Source organism: Syngnathus leptorhynchus, chromosome 4 (assembly GCF_054491065.1).
Source record: "Syngnathus leptorhynchus isolate UIUO chromosome 4, UIUO_Slep, whole genome shotgun sequence".
NCBI classification, from domain to species: domain Eukaryota; kingdom Metazoa; phylum Chordata; class Actinopteri; order Syngnathiformes; family Syngnathidae; genus Syngnathus; species Syngnathus leptorhynchus.
In genome coordinates, this window is record NC_141198.1 from 13,166,967 (window position 1) to 13,179,364 (window position 12,398).

Sequence of the window (12,398 nt, forward strand, 5' to 3'; positions counted from 1 at the left end):
TTATTCTTTGTGTAAAGGAGAATAGTTTTTCTAAGTCACGCACAGTCTCCTGCAATCACCCACTTGCGCCTAAATTAATGTAGAGTTGAATGGTGAAATTTGGGTCAGATGAGATGATCAGGTGAGGGAAGTGTGCGCGTGTGTATGAGTGCGCGCGTGTGCGCGTGTTGCGGTTGAGGCTGACGGTAAAGAGCAGCCACTTTAAAGAAAGAAAAAAAAACACACTCGGCCATATGCTCACTCACACACATGCACACCTGTACATGCATGCAAGCCACAACTAGCAAAGCGAGCACTTTCTCCTTACTCAGAGTGAGGTCATTCCAAGAACAAAGAAACTTTCCTCAGAGAGGGGATACGAAAAAAGTGTGTAGCTGTGCAGAAAGGGGCTTTCCGTGGGCATTTTGTGTGATTCAGCAGGTTTTTAGGAATACTCATGCAAATTCCTGTAAATGCTGACAAACGTCGCAATTCACTGAAATGCCAAAACTTTTGAATTGACTCTTGTGAGAGTCATAGGAAGCGACACTGGTTTTAATTGGTAAGAAGAAAACTAATAAGGAACTCCAGAAATCCAACAAAGATAAGTGCAGCTCTGCTTACCTTTTGGCTTTGACAAGATACAACAGACATTGAACTGGGAATATTAAGGAAGGGCATTTATGAGTGAGCTGGGCTGGTATTTGTACTGATACATCAACTTTGTGCCATGTGAGGTTTGCCTTGTGTCAGAACTACTCAAGCATGACGCAACACGAGCAAACACTATGTCTGTTTTTCTCCAGCTTTGTTTCTTTGGCTAGTTGGGCAGAGAAGAAAAACAGGCGCTGCTGGTTGGATAAATCCAACAACATCTTTTCTTCTCTGATGGCTTGCGTCCCAAAGCCTGCAGCGAGACGAGCTCAGACGTCTGCGTGAGCGAGGCGGCAGACACGTGTCCTCTGACTCCTCGTTTTCTCTCAAGTGGGACCAGAAAGATGGTAAACATCAGGCAGCAGAGTGCCTGCTCTCTTTTTCCACGAACTTCAAGTCAACAAAACATACATTCATCTTGCCCCGATGAAAACAGCACACGCAACAAATGACGCTCTTAGAAGTAAAAAGCAGCACAAGCACATTAACCAAAAAAAAACAACCACCCAATACACACCAGGCCAATTGGACTTCAACACAGCTAAAAATAGAAAATCCTATCAAATGATCTATTCTGAGGGCGTGAGTCATCTGGCAAATGGAGTGAAGCCACATGGTAGATGATTAGGGGCTTCTAAACAGACAAATAGACAGATAGATAGCTGGATAGACAGATAGATAGATAGATAGATAGATAGATAGATAGATAGATAGATAGATAGATAGATAGATAGATAGATAGATAGATAGATAGATAGATAGATAGATAGATAGATAGATAGATAAATAGATAGATAGATTGATTGACTGACTGACTGACTGATTGACTGACTGACTGACTGACTGATCGCTCGCTCGCTCGCTCGACAGACAGACCGACGGACGGACGGACAGACAGACAGACAGACATATAGATAGATGTGTTTTTGTCAGTTCACTGCAGCGTCCTACCACCAAGCGCTTAATGTATGCTATTTTATGGCGCTTCTGTATTGGGAAAGCCTCCGATTCCCAGACATCGGGGTTGGACTGTAAATGCGGCGCACTTATGTGGCGTGTTGCTATGGCGATACGCGGCCCTTCCCCGACTCCTCGCTCTCCTGCGGTCCCCGCGACCCATTCCCACTTTTGCAGATCACTTACAGTAACCGCAAGAGAGATGAGATTACAAGGACAGGCAGAACCGCCTCCTAGACCCACGCCCCTCAACCCAAATCACCCGACCCCGCTCTAACCCAGCCTGCACTCACACGGCCGCGATGGTACCATGAGCTCAACTGGCAACCTCGTGGAGTGATTGAGGAAAGGTGTTGGGTATCTCATGTTTAAGTATGTGTCAGTCATTGGAGAATTATCCTTTGGAGTGGGCTCACCCCTCAGGGGCAGCTTTAAAATGTCTTCATGGATGCGTCTGTAAAAAGAGTCATGGTGGTTTCACTTACAGTTTTTTCTTTATTTATCTTCATAATACATCCATAGATAGATACCACTTTGCTTACATTTTTTTTATCCTCATTGGGATCACGGGTGGCATACAACTGATTGGCAGTTGACTCTATACATTTTCCTATTTATTGTACGTCAAATCATAGAATCATCCGCTGAGGCTGAAAATTGTAACAAACAAAAATTTTTTACCAGGCCGAGAAAGCACATATCTCATGTCGAGAGTAAAAGTAAAAAGTCATCAGAAAAAAACAAAACCCTCAAACACACACATTTCTCAGCAAGACATATTCTTGGCAACCTCCATGCCAACACCACGACACCTGTTATGACCGCACCACGCTGCGTGTGGTGTGGTCACATGACGTTCACCTTAATTCAAAGGCCGTGATCGTGCTTTTGTTTTTTTTCCCAACCGACAATCACGGCAAAACAGCTGTGAGGGGAGGGTGACCTGGTTAAACACAAACACACACACGCACGAGCGCACACGCACTCGCACACACACACACCTGACCTACACTCTGAGATCCATCGTGTACCCTGGAGGGGTGTAATGTGACATACACACACAGCAGGTCATTGCAGATGAGGGCATGATACACACAATGAGATGCACTTTGTAGATAGACGAGGAGATAAAGTCATTGTCAACCAAATAAATCAAAGCCCTTTGTGACTATTAAGTGATTAAGGGCTATATAAATAAATTTGACTTGACTTGAAATGAAATGTTGTTATTCTACCAAAAATACAGCAGTAAAACAGGTTGAGTGGAACTGACAAACACACATGTTTCCGTTATGTAATGGAATCATTAACAATGAAAACTGCCATTACCTCAGTCTAAAAATCTGTTTCAAGAAAACACTGACTTTGAGCAAGAGCCAGAGTGCAACCTGACCTGGTTACCAGCCAATCACAGGGCACAAAGGGACAAACAACTTCTCACGCTCACATTCACACGAAAGGCATATATGGAGTTTTGAGTGAACCTTTTTTCAAATGTGTATGGGATCTGGAAAACCCAATTAAAAAACATGCAAGCACAGGGAAACAGAGCAACTTCACACAGGGAAGCCCCGAGCTGAGATTCAAACCCAGAACTTTCCAATTGTAATGTAATCATGTGCAGTGAGTTTCTGAGCAGAAAAATGTTGTGTTGAGGTGTTGTGCCTCTGTACCAATGTTCCACTTCTCAGAGCTGACATAACTGGAAGAAATGCAGTATAACAAAATAGAGAAGCAAGAAAAACAAGAGGCAGAGAAGGTACCCAACTAAACTGCAGCAATATTCATGATTCCTACATTGCAGAGAGAATTGCATTGCAGCCACGATTGCTGTATTCTATTTTTGTATGTTTTGCTGCTCCATGTGCATTAAAATATTAGTGGCTTGAAGGTTAATAATCATCATAAAATTTCCCGTAGCCTGTGTGGGGCATTTGACAATACAGTGGAGCCTCGGTTTTCGACCACAATCCGTTCCAGAAGGCTGTTCATAAGTGAATTGTTCGAATTCAGAATCATGTTTTCCCATTACAAATAATGGAAAACAATTTAATCCGTTCCAAGCAAAAACAAAACACAAAAAAACAACGCCTTTTTTAAGCATTTTTCCATTTGCGCATCTTTGTCCGCAGAACACGCAACCGTAGCGCGTCGCCGACCGCGCAACTGCACCGCGCTGGTCGCATTATTGTGGCAGAGCGGTTGCTTGAATTTCGAAAATATTTTTAAAGTCCTGATGTACTTTTGAAAATTTAAGTGGACCTCAGTGCGCAGGGAGCCTAATTTTGTCAGATCGCGCAACTGCAGCGCACCGCCGAACGCGCAACCGTAGCCCGCCGCCGACTGCGCAACTGCACCGCGTTGGTCGCATTATTGTGACAGAGCGGGCGGTCGCTAAAATCTAGAAAATATTTTTCAAAGTTCTGATGTACTTTCCAAAATTTAGGTGGACCTCAGTGCGCAGGGAGCTTAATTTGATCCGATTGCGCAATCGCAGCGCGCCGGGCGCTCACTATGGTTTTAGGATGACTTTATTGCTCCAACTTGCTTCCCTTAACAGAAAATTTATAAGTGACAAATAACACAGGCCAGCAGCAATTTAGATAAATTAATGAAATATGAATGAAATAATTGATTAATTAATTCCTTTTTTTGCACCTTATCGGACTGTTTACTAAATCTTTTCAGACTAGACATATGTGGAAGGTGTTTATCTCATATGGAAAGGACTATGTCTTGGAATTGCATCAGGTTTGTTTGTTCACTGGCATCTGGATGGATTCAAAGGCTGTAACGTGTGACGACTCTGTGCAATAGTTCGCTGGAAATGGAAACTGTGTTCAATCAGTGTGTTCCTGTGCGTGTGTGTTTTCCCTCACTGACACTGCATACAAAATATCACGTGAGTCGTTGTTGAACACTTCTAATTTCCGCCCCTCCCCTCCGTGTTTAGCGTGAAACGGAGGAACATTACAGGAAATGAGCCACGATTCCTACTGAGGTGTGTAAACACGTCGCACTTTTCAGCAAATCAAATTGCATGCAACATGAGGAGTGACATGAGGCAATGAGACCAGTCACTGACCGCAAACTATTTAATGAATGCACCTTCTTTTCCATGCATGAATTCCGACCTGGTCTGACATTCTTGTCATATTTTTGTGTTTAGTGCGCAGAAACAGGACTGGCCGAGGTGGAGCGACGATTTGCCAAATATGGGGAGTAGCCTGCAACCTCTGCGGGGCTGACACATTACTGGCATAGCTGAGTTTATCCTTCCAAAAGGCACATGGACTCTCAGCCACGCTAGGAATCCCCGGGACACAAGGTACACGTTTCGAGGAAGGGGGGGTGTAGACTAACGCGAACTCTTCAGTGTGCATACATGCAGAAACAAAAAGCACTTTGCTGGCTTGGCATGCAGACAGTTATTGTGACTTGATTTAATTCAAGGACAGACAGAAAGTGTTTGGAATAAATGTCAAGACACTTTGCATGGTTGCAATAAATTCCAAATGGAATCATGTCAGTTATTTGCAGCCTTGCAAAGTGCGCGTTGGAATAGTAGCACTCATTCTTACCCCAAGAGATTAATTCAAGAACATGCACGAGGGCCAGTATAAGAGTTGCATAAAAAAAAAAAAAAATCTAGCCTTTACAACACCAAAATGGCATACTTTTCACTAGTATTCATTTAACATGGTATACTTATTATTACAGTGTTTGTAAAAATAAGATTATTATTTTTTGGGGTACCCCACAAGGTTTCAAATGAATTCAGCAAATCCAATTCAATTGTAATGTCACAGACAGGGAACCAAACCTTCATTAATGGGTCACTATAAGACATATTTCCCTCAGATAGTATGGTTACAAAATCACAAACACCAACATTAAATATAAGACAATATTGAATAAAATAAATTGGTCCAGACTGATCAGCAGGGCTTGAACTAGTCTGCCCGTCCATTCTTCCATCCTATTTTACCCCAACCCTTTATTTTATTTTTATTTTTTTATCAGATAACTATTTCAAACTAAAGCGGAAAAGAAAATGACTAAAAATAAGCATTAAATTGGAATTGTGCAGCGTAAATCCTGTTCAAGACTTGTGGTGCTTTTGCAAACCAATCAGAATGCATCAAAGCAGTTTTCTTCGAGAGCGAGTCAAGTGAGGAGGAAGAGGAGGAGGGAACTTCTGAGTAAACATGTGACTTCCACACTACACTTCTCTGCTTACTCGAAACCCCGACAGAGGTCAAGTGACCTGCGTTGCAGAGCAGACAGAGAATGAGAGCAAAAAGGAGCAAGTCACACCGTAAAAAAGGACAGAAAAGTGAAAAGAAGGCAATAAGGGGAGGTCGTGTGAAGGCGGTGTTTGCTCGCTGTTTGGCGTCATTTGTGCACAGGTCAGGGTTACGAGGGCAAGTCGTCATTCGGCAGTTTCTCGTACACAAACAACCAATGTTTTTTTTCCTTTTTTTTTTTTGCACAGGGAGACAGACAAACTGGCAGCAGAAAATCTGTAACGGCTCAAATTTATCACATTTTCCTTTCACGCAGAACCCAGCAAAACAGGAAATTGCCACTAGGCATAGGCCGATTACCGGTTTGACGGCTTCCGTGATTTTCCGTGATTTGCGACCGTTGCAACTGGACGCATAAGTCACGCTCCGTCCAAGTCACGTGTCATCAAAAGATGAAAAACATTACAATTGTTTGACAAAACCGACAGCGTGAAAAAAAGTGCTCAACTCGACACACATAAGCAGCAGATAAGCTGAGTGAAAGGAGTTAAAGATTACATTGAACACACAGCTTGTTTTCAGGTGTCTTTTCCAAAACACCCTCCTTTTGAACCAGCTCCGCAGTTGCACAACAGAAACTCGATCCGGACTGAGTGTCCACCCTCGCCGCGATGTATCTTATCTCAGCGTGCCTCTACTCTTCCAACAACAACGCTAGCGCCAAATAAACGGCAGCTTCTACCCTAAATTTGAAAATTCCATTTTATTTGTTATAACGGACACCAATGGTATATAAATCATGAAAGCGAAATAATAAATAAAGATAAATAATTGCATGCAATTTTATATAATCTGATTGGAATGAAGCCGTTTACAAATTTGCATAATAATCCATATTGGCAAATATCCGTCCTCTGTGAGCCCAGCAAAAAAGGTTTGTAACTTTTCATATTTGGAACATTTATAAATTATTGCTTACTGCAGTTTTGTCACTGCCTGCTATGATGATGTTAGTTACGTAAAATTAGGACATCTGCACATGCATTTTTTTTTCCTGTGCTGTGAATATCAAAACAGCCATTTTGATATATATGATATTTGTCACTTGAATTATATGTTTTAAAATAACATTGTGAGCCAGGCAAAATGATATTTTCTGCAAAATCTTGTGGGCCTCAAATTGCTCTTGAGACACCTGTGGCGTCGCGACTCAAAAGAATTGCATTATAAGTCAGATTTCGACCTGCTGTGAAGTCTCGAGATTAATTTGACATTTACACAGAAACCAGCGGAGCAGGATATTGTCCACACCGTCCTGGAATATTATAATTAGCACTTCTTGTCAGACTGACAATTACTCTCAACGCCACACGACAGGAGTGGTTAGTATCGGACGTTAGAAGTCACACCCGTGACGCATAACTGCGTGATTCCTTCACACACCTAGTGCCATCCCACCTTTGTTTTGAGTGTCTGAAGGTGGAAACGCTCCAACTCTGTCCTACCCGTTCAAAAAATGTCAAGAGTTGGAGGATAATCAGTAGACTTTACGAAGATCTGATCGGCAGATATTTAGCATTTTATGTCAAGTCGGGCGATTGGTTGTAATGTCGTAAGCAATGAGACCATTGATTGGAACTGTAAAATAAGACTCCACTGCAAACACAATCTTGTTAACATTCTGTGATGGCATTATTAACAATATAAAGAAAGTACTATATATTCCAATATTTTCCCCAAATTCCATGCAATTAATGGCAATTTTTTTATTCTTCTGATTGATACGGCCTTACTGTAAAACAAAGACCCTCCCGTGGAGTTATTTTTCATGCAGCAGCCTTTCATGTCTACATTCCACGAGTTCATGGTAGACATTTGCATAGCTGGAGATGTTTTTCACGGACTTTGCAAGGAGGGTCTGATGCAATTGCCCCTCTTTCTTGCACTTGCTTTTTTTTCTTAGCAACACACCACACTTAACCTAGTAACACACTGAGGGTGCATGGCAACAGGCGCACCAGTTGCCCCCACCCTCCCCTCCCTTCCTCTTCCCTTCTGCCATCCTCTTTCACTTTGCGTACCCATCTCCATTTCTCTCCTCCATTACGGCAAATACATTTGGATCTGAATAAATCCACGTATTTGCCCGGCTTCACCGTATGTGATGAAAAACAAAAATAAGCTCTTTTTGTTTTGGCCGGTGTTACTTAATCTGTAGCTATGGAAAAGCAGGCAGAGAGGGGAAGGCCGGGGGGGGGGGGGGGCAACACTCCCGGGCCCCCGCCGGCAGCCAATCGGAATGCAGGATTAGGCCGAGGCAGGGATAAACAGGAGCTGTTGCTGCTGGTAACAGAATTGTGATTGGCTCGCTGGCATGCTTGCTCAATGGGATAGGTGTCTTGGCGTCGGGGTGCTCCCGTGATGTTTTCCATGTGTTTGCTTGATGCTATGATCTTTAATAACCTTGTTACCCCCCCTCACCAACCAACCTCCCATCCTTTTGTTGTCATCAGCCAGGGAAGGATTTTCCCCTGCCCGCACTCATGTTCCTCAACACTACAAAGTGCGTACATTTGTGAACTTTTGTTACCCAAAGTGCACGAGTGAAAACACGAAAGAGTTACGATGTGACGCCAGTGCAAAGGTCACTGTCATGACCGCACAGTCCAATGACGCACCTGCACTGTTTTTCCCAGCCAACCTTGAACAACATCACTCTATTTATTTATTCGACACTTTATAAATATTCATTCGATTATTTTAGCTTCAAAATTATGACTCAAGTTAATATATTTTATGCTTGCAACATTGCAAATTTATTATTGTAAATTTATGATCGTGCCATAATTTAATCTCCCAAAGTTATCTTTACTCTCTTAACGTTATCACTTTATTGTTTATTCACTTTATTATTATGACATGAGGCCTTTGTTGTTGTAACTGCGCCTTTTTCCCCTGAATGTGACGACGCTGTTCCTGTGAAATTACTTAATTCTTATTATTTGAATTTTTTTATTATTTTCCTGATTGTGGCAGTTCTAGATACAGTAAGCATAAATAGCATATGAATGTACTTGTGATTGTTTTGCTTATATTCCCTTGCACATTTAAAGGGTTTAAGACCTAAATAAAATGTTGCAAGATGAGGTCACCAATGAGTGTACATTACACAATTCTTCCCCTTGTTTTGGTCAGACAAGATGAAGTCAATAATGTGATGTCCTTAAAGGCACCACAACAACATGTTGCATAGTAGCGGCTGGAGTCTGTTTACCTCTGAGTTGGATGGAGCTCACCAGGCTGCACATGCTGCTTTTGTTGACATTCGACTCCTTCCTGAAAGGGCGGCGCTACACACGCCAGGCATTCCAGCTTTGCTTTGGAGACAGCGCCAAGGCGGTGGCCAATGACAGGGCAGGGGAGGATTATGACGTGTGTTTTTGAATTAATTAAACAGAACTATCTATCTGCCCATGTGTTGACGGGCGGAGATTTTTAATCAGCTCACTCAAGGAAGAAAACACACTGCTCTATAATACCGGGATCAAACAAGCACGCGCTGTTAAGCCAATTAAAAAAACAACAGTGTAATCTCTCGTGAAAAGTGTGTGCACTGCATGCTGCTTTCGGAATCATTTTCTTGAACTTTAGGCCAGTTGGAGTCCTGTTTGCACATTTTGCAGTCATAGTAGTGAAGCACATGTGCTTCTGTGTTATGCTCATCCATCTGTTATTGTTATCACGGCAGAGAGTGACCGATGGCTGCTTATGACACCTGCCTGGGGCTGTTGTTGTTTTACTAGCACCCATTGTAAAATCATTCATAAGAACACAGCGGCAGCAGTGTTTTCACCCGTGTTCAGACTGGAAGGGAACACTGTGCGCGTATTGGCCACTCTCCACACACTTCATTATCTATACTAGGAGTTGCAAAATTCTAGGAAGGGTCAAATAAATTTTCCATGGGTTGCTGAGAGAACAGGAATAACCTGTACGTTTGCATGTTATGTTGGATTAGATAACCAGGAAGGGTAAATAAGAGGGTAATAATTATAAGGAAAATAAAAAAATACCTTTGCAACATGTTGTTCAAAGAAGGACATTGACTTTCGTATGGGCGAAATGTTTCAATTGCACGTCTGAAAAAAATAATCATTATGCACAGGGTTTTAAAGTATGGTTTAAAATTTCTATTTTCAGTCTTCTTTTAGGATTGTTTTTTTTTAACTGAGCCTTTAAATTTAAATTAAAACATTCCCCGTCTCTTTGCTTTCATGACACTGACAGGTATAACTAATGTTGCATAATTCATCAATTTATAAAAAAATTCTAATTATTTAAAAATCCAAACAAATTGTAGGTCAACTTGCGTGCAGGATCAGATTATGTTTAACCATCCCAAATCTCTTGTGTAAGATCTAATACTGAATATGAGCTAAACAAAGAATGGTTGAGCCAACAACAAAACCCCCTGGAGATTCTTCAGTTCTACCTAGCAACTGCAGCCTGTGCATGCTCCAAAATAAAAACATAAGAATCTTTGTCATTGTGCATGAATGAGCTGATGGCCTTTTGTTTGGACTGATATCAAATCATCCTTTCCTAGTACAGTAGCTTACACTGTGCACACAGCATTGTGTGGGAGGTCACTCGAATGCTGACGGCTTCACACTGGATGACTTTTGCATGCCGAACCTAGCGGCTACACGCATTGACGTCTGACTCTGAACAAGAAAGGACGACAAAGACGCACTTTGTTGCCTTAGTGGGCGCTGGAGTGTTGCTCTTCGTATGCGTGCGCGTTGGTTCGTAGGTGTTTGCGCGCCGTGATGACAGCCTCCTCCGCACCACCTCCCCGTTGGGGTAGGTGCGCACGAGTTTATTTGCGTGCTGTATACGTGTGTGCCTTTCTACTACGTCTTTTCAACTCCCTCCACGGCAGACATGAGTCGCCTTTCATTCAAATGCAATCGGCGTTGTTGGCAGAGAGTCAGTGGATGCCTCCTCAAACACACATAATCGCACTTAAGTCCCCGAGGGCTTGTTTCCTTTTGATGTGGGTCTTACTCAGCCATATACAAGAACAGCAGGTGTGTGGCGGCCGTCAGGTGTGCGTGAATGTGTCATCGGCCATATGGTCCCTTTAGTTGCTAACTACACACTGAAGCCCACCTGACACGCGCCCACACAAACCAACCTCCACGCATGCACACAAACACGCACACTTTCACCCAAGCAGCTGCACTATTTGGAAAACAAAAGGCGCACGGCGAATGGCGGCGTTTGTCTTGATACAGACCGATCAGGCGGAGCAAGCGCAAAGCTACTCAGCCAATCAGGGACAAGGATGAAGCGTGAGCCAGTACCAACACCAACCGGGAAGCAAAGCGGTCGGAGATAAGAGATAAACCAATCAAAACATGGTGATAGGATGAATTGTTTTTCTGAAAGTTGATAATGTGCCATGTAAGAGTTTAAAGACGTTTGGTAATTCCCCAGAGCAGCATGTTATGTTTAGAAGAAGCTATAGTTTCTTATTTTTGAGCGCCTGTTCAGGTATCTGTCGGTGTTTCCGTTGTCCCATTCCGTTCTCCTTGTCTTGTCATCCACGTCATGTCGTCCACTCAATTTCTCTTAGCCAGTGATCAGCCATTTTGTTGTGAAGTCTTCAAGTTTTGATCATGCACGTCCAACTTTGCGCATTGACTCAATACTGTACCGACAAGCTCTGTGTCATGCCAGACAAATGGTGTGCATAACCAAAGTCATACACCTCCATGTGATCCTCTCTCACCATCTTTGGGGTTTAGCCTCAAGCCTAACCATCCAACTTGTGACACCACATCTGTCAATGAAGTCCATTAAGGAGCACCTTCAACCCAGACCTGAAGCCAGATCCCATAAGGAAAAAGCTGTGCAGTGACCCTGCACACCATTTTGTTGTAACTAAATGCGTCTTACGTACTACCTCTTATTGTCGCAGTACGTTCATGGAATTGTGAGTTACACCCCAAGCTAACGTTTCTCAATTGGTCCAAAATCTCCATATCAAATTGCATTGGAATCTGCTCACTGCCGTGAGTTATGACCATGATACAAAAAAATGATCCAGATCGTGACTTTGTTGCTTGAGTTCTTAGTAAAAACGAATCAATCTGTCTTTCGGATTTCAACACTGAATTTCATTTCATTCAAAGCCACTCGCATGAAGATGAATGATGCCAAAAGGTGCATCCATCCTAGAGCTGCTTTTTTTTTTTTTTTTGCAAGCCTCTTTAGTTTCCTGTAAACCTGTCAGTATGTTGCTGGCAGGTCACCGGGCTGAGCCCTCGCCCTGCACGGACAATAAAGCAGAGAAGCGTGTCATCGGCACACGTGCTGCCAACTGTTGCCGGGACACAAAACGAATATAAAGACCACTTTAGTGACTGTGAAGCCTTGCCAAACCACAGACCACTGCGTCCCCCCCTCTCCATACTGTGTCAACCACCCCCCTGCTGCCTCCCTTTGACTATGGCACACTCCAAAATCATGAGCCTCACACACGCCCTTAACATGGTC

At 42.9% G+C, this 12,398-nt stretch overlaps 1 long non-coding RNA gene across 1 annotated transcript in view; it reads left to right on the top strand.

Annotated features, from left to right (window-relative positions):
* The first annotated feature begins 4,534 nt into the window (after positions 1 to 4,534).
* The window catches only part of LOC147058216 (uncharacterized), a 104,800-nt gene continuing 96,936 nt past the window's right edge, over positions 4,535 to 12,398 (top strand). Inside the window, exons 1-2 of the long non-coding RNA XR_015065919.1 lie at positions 4,535 to 4,591; positions 4,760 to 4,918. This is a non-coding gene — a long non-coding RNA (uncharacterized LOC147058216). The remainder of the gene's footprint in view (positions 4,592 to 4,759; positions 4,919 to 12,398) is intronic.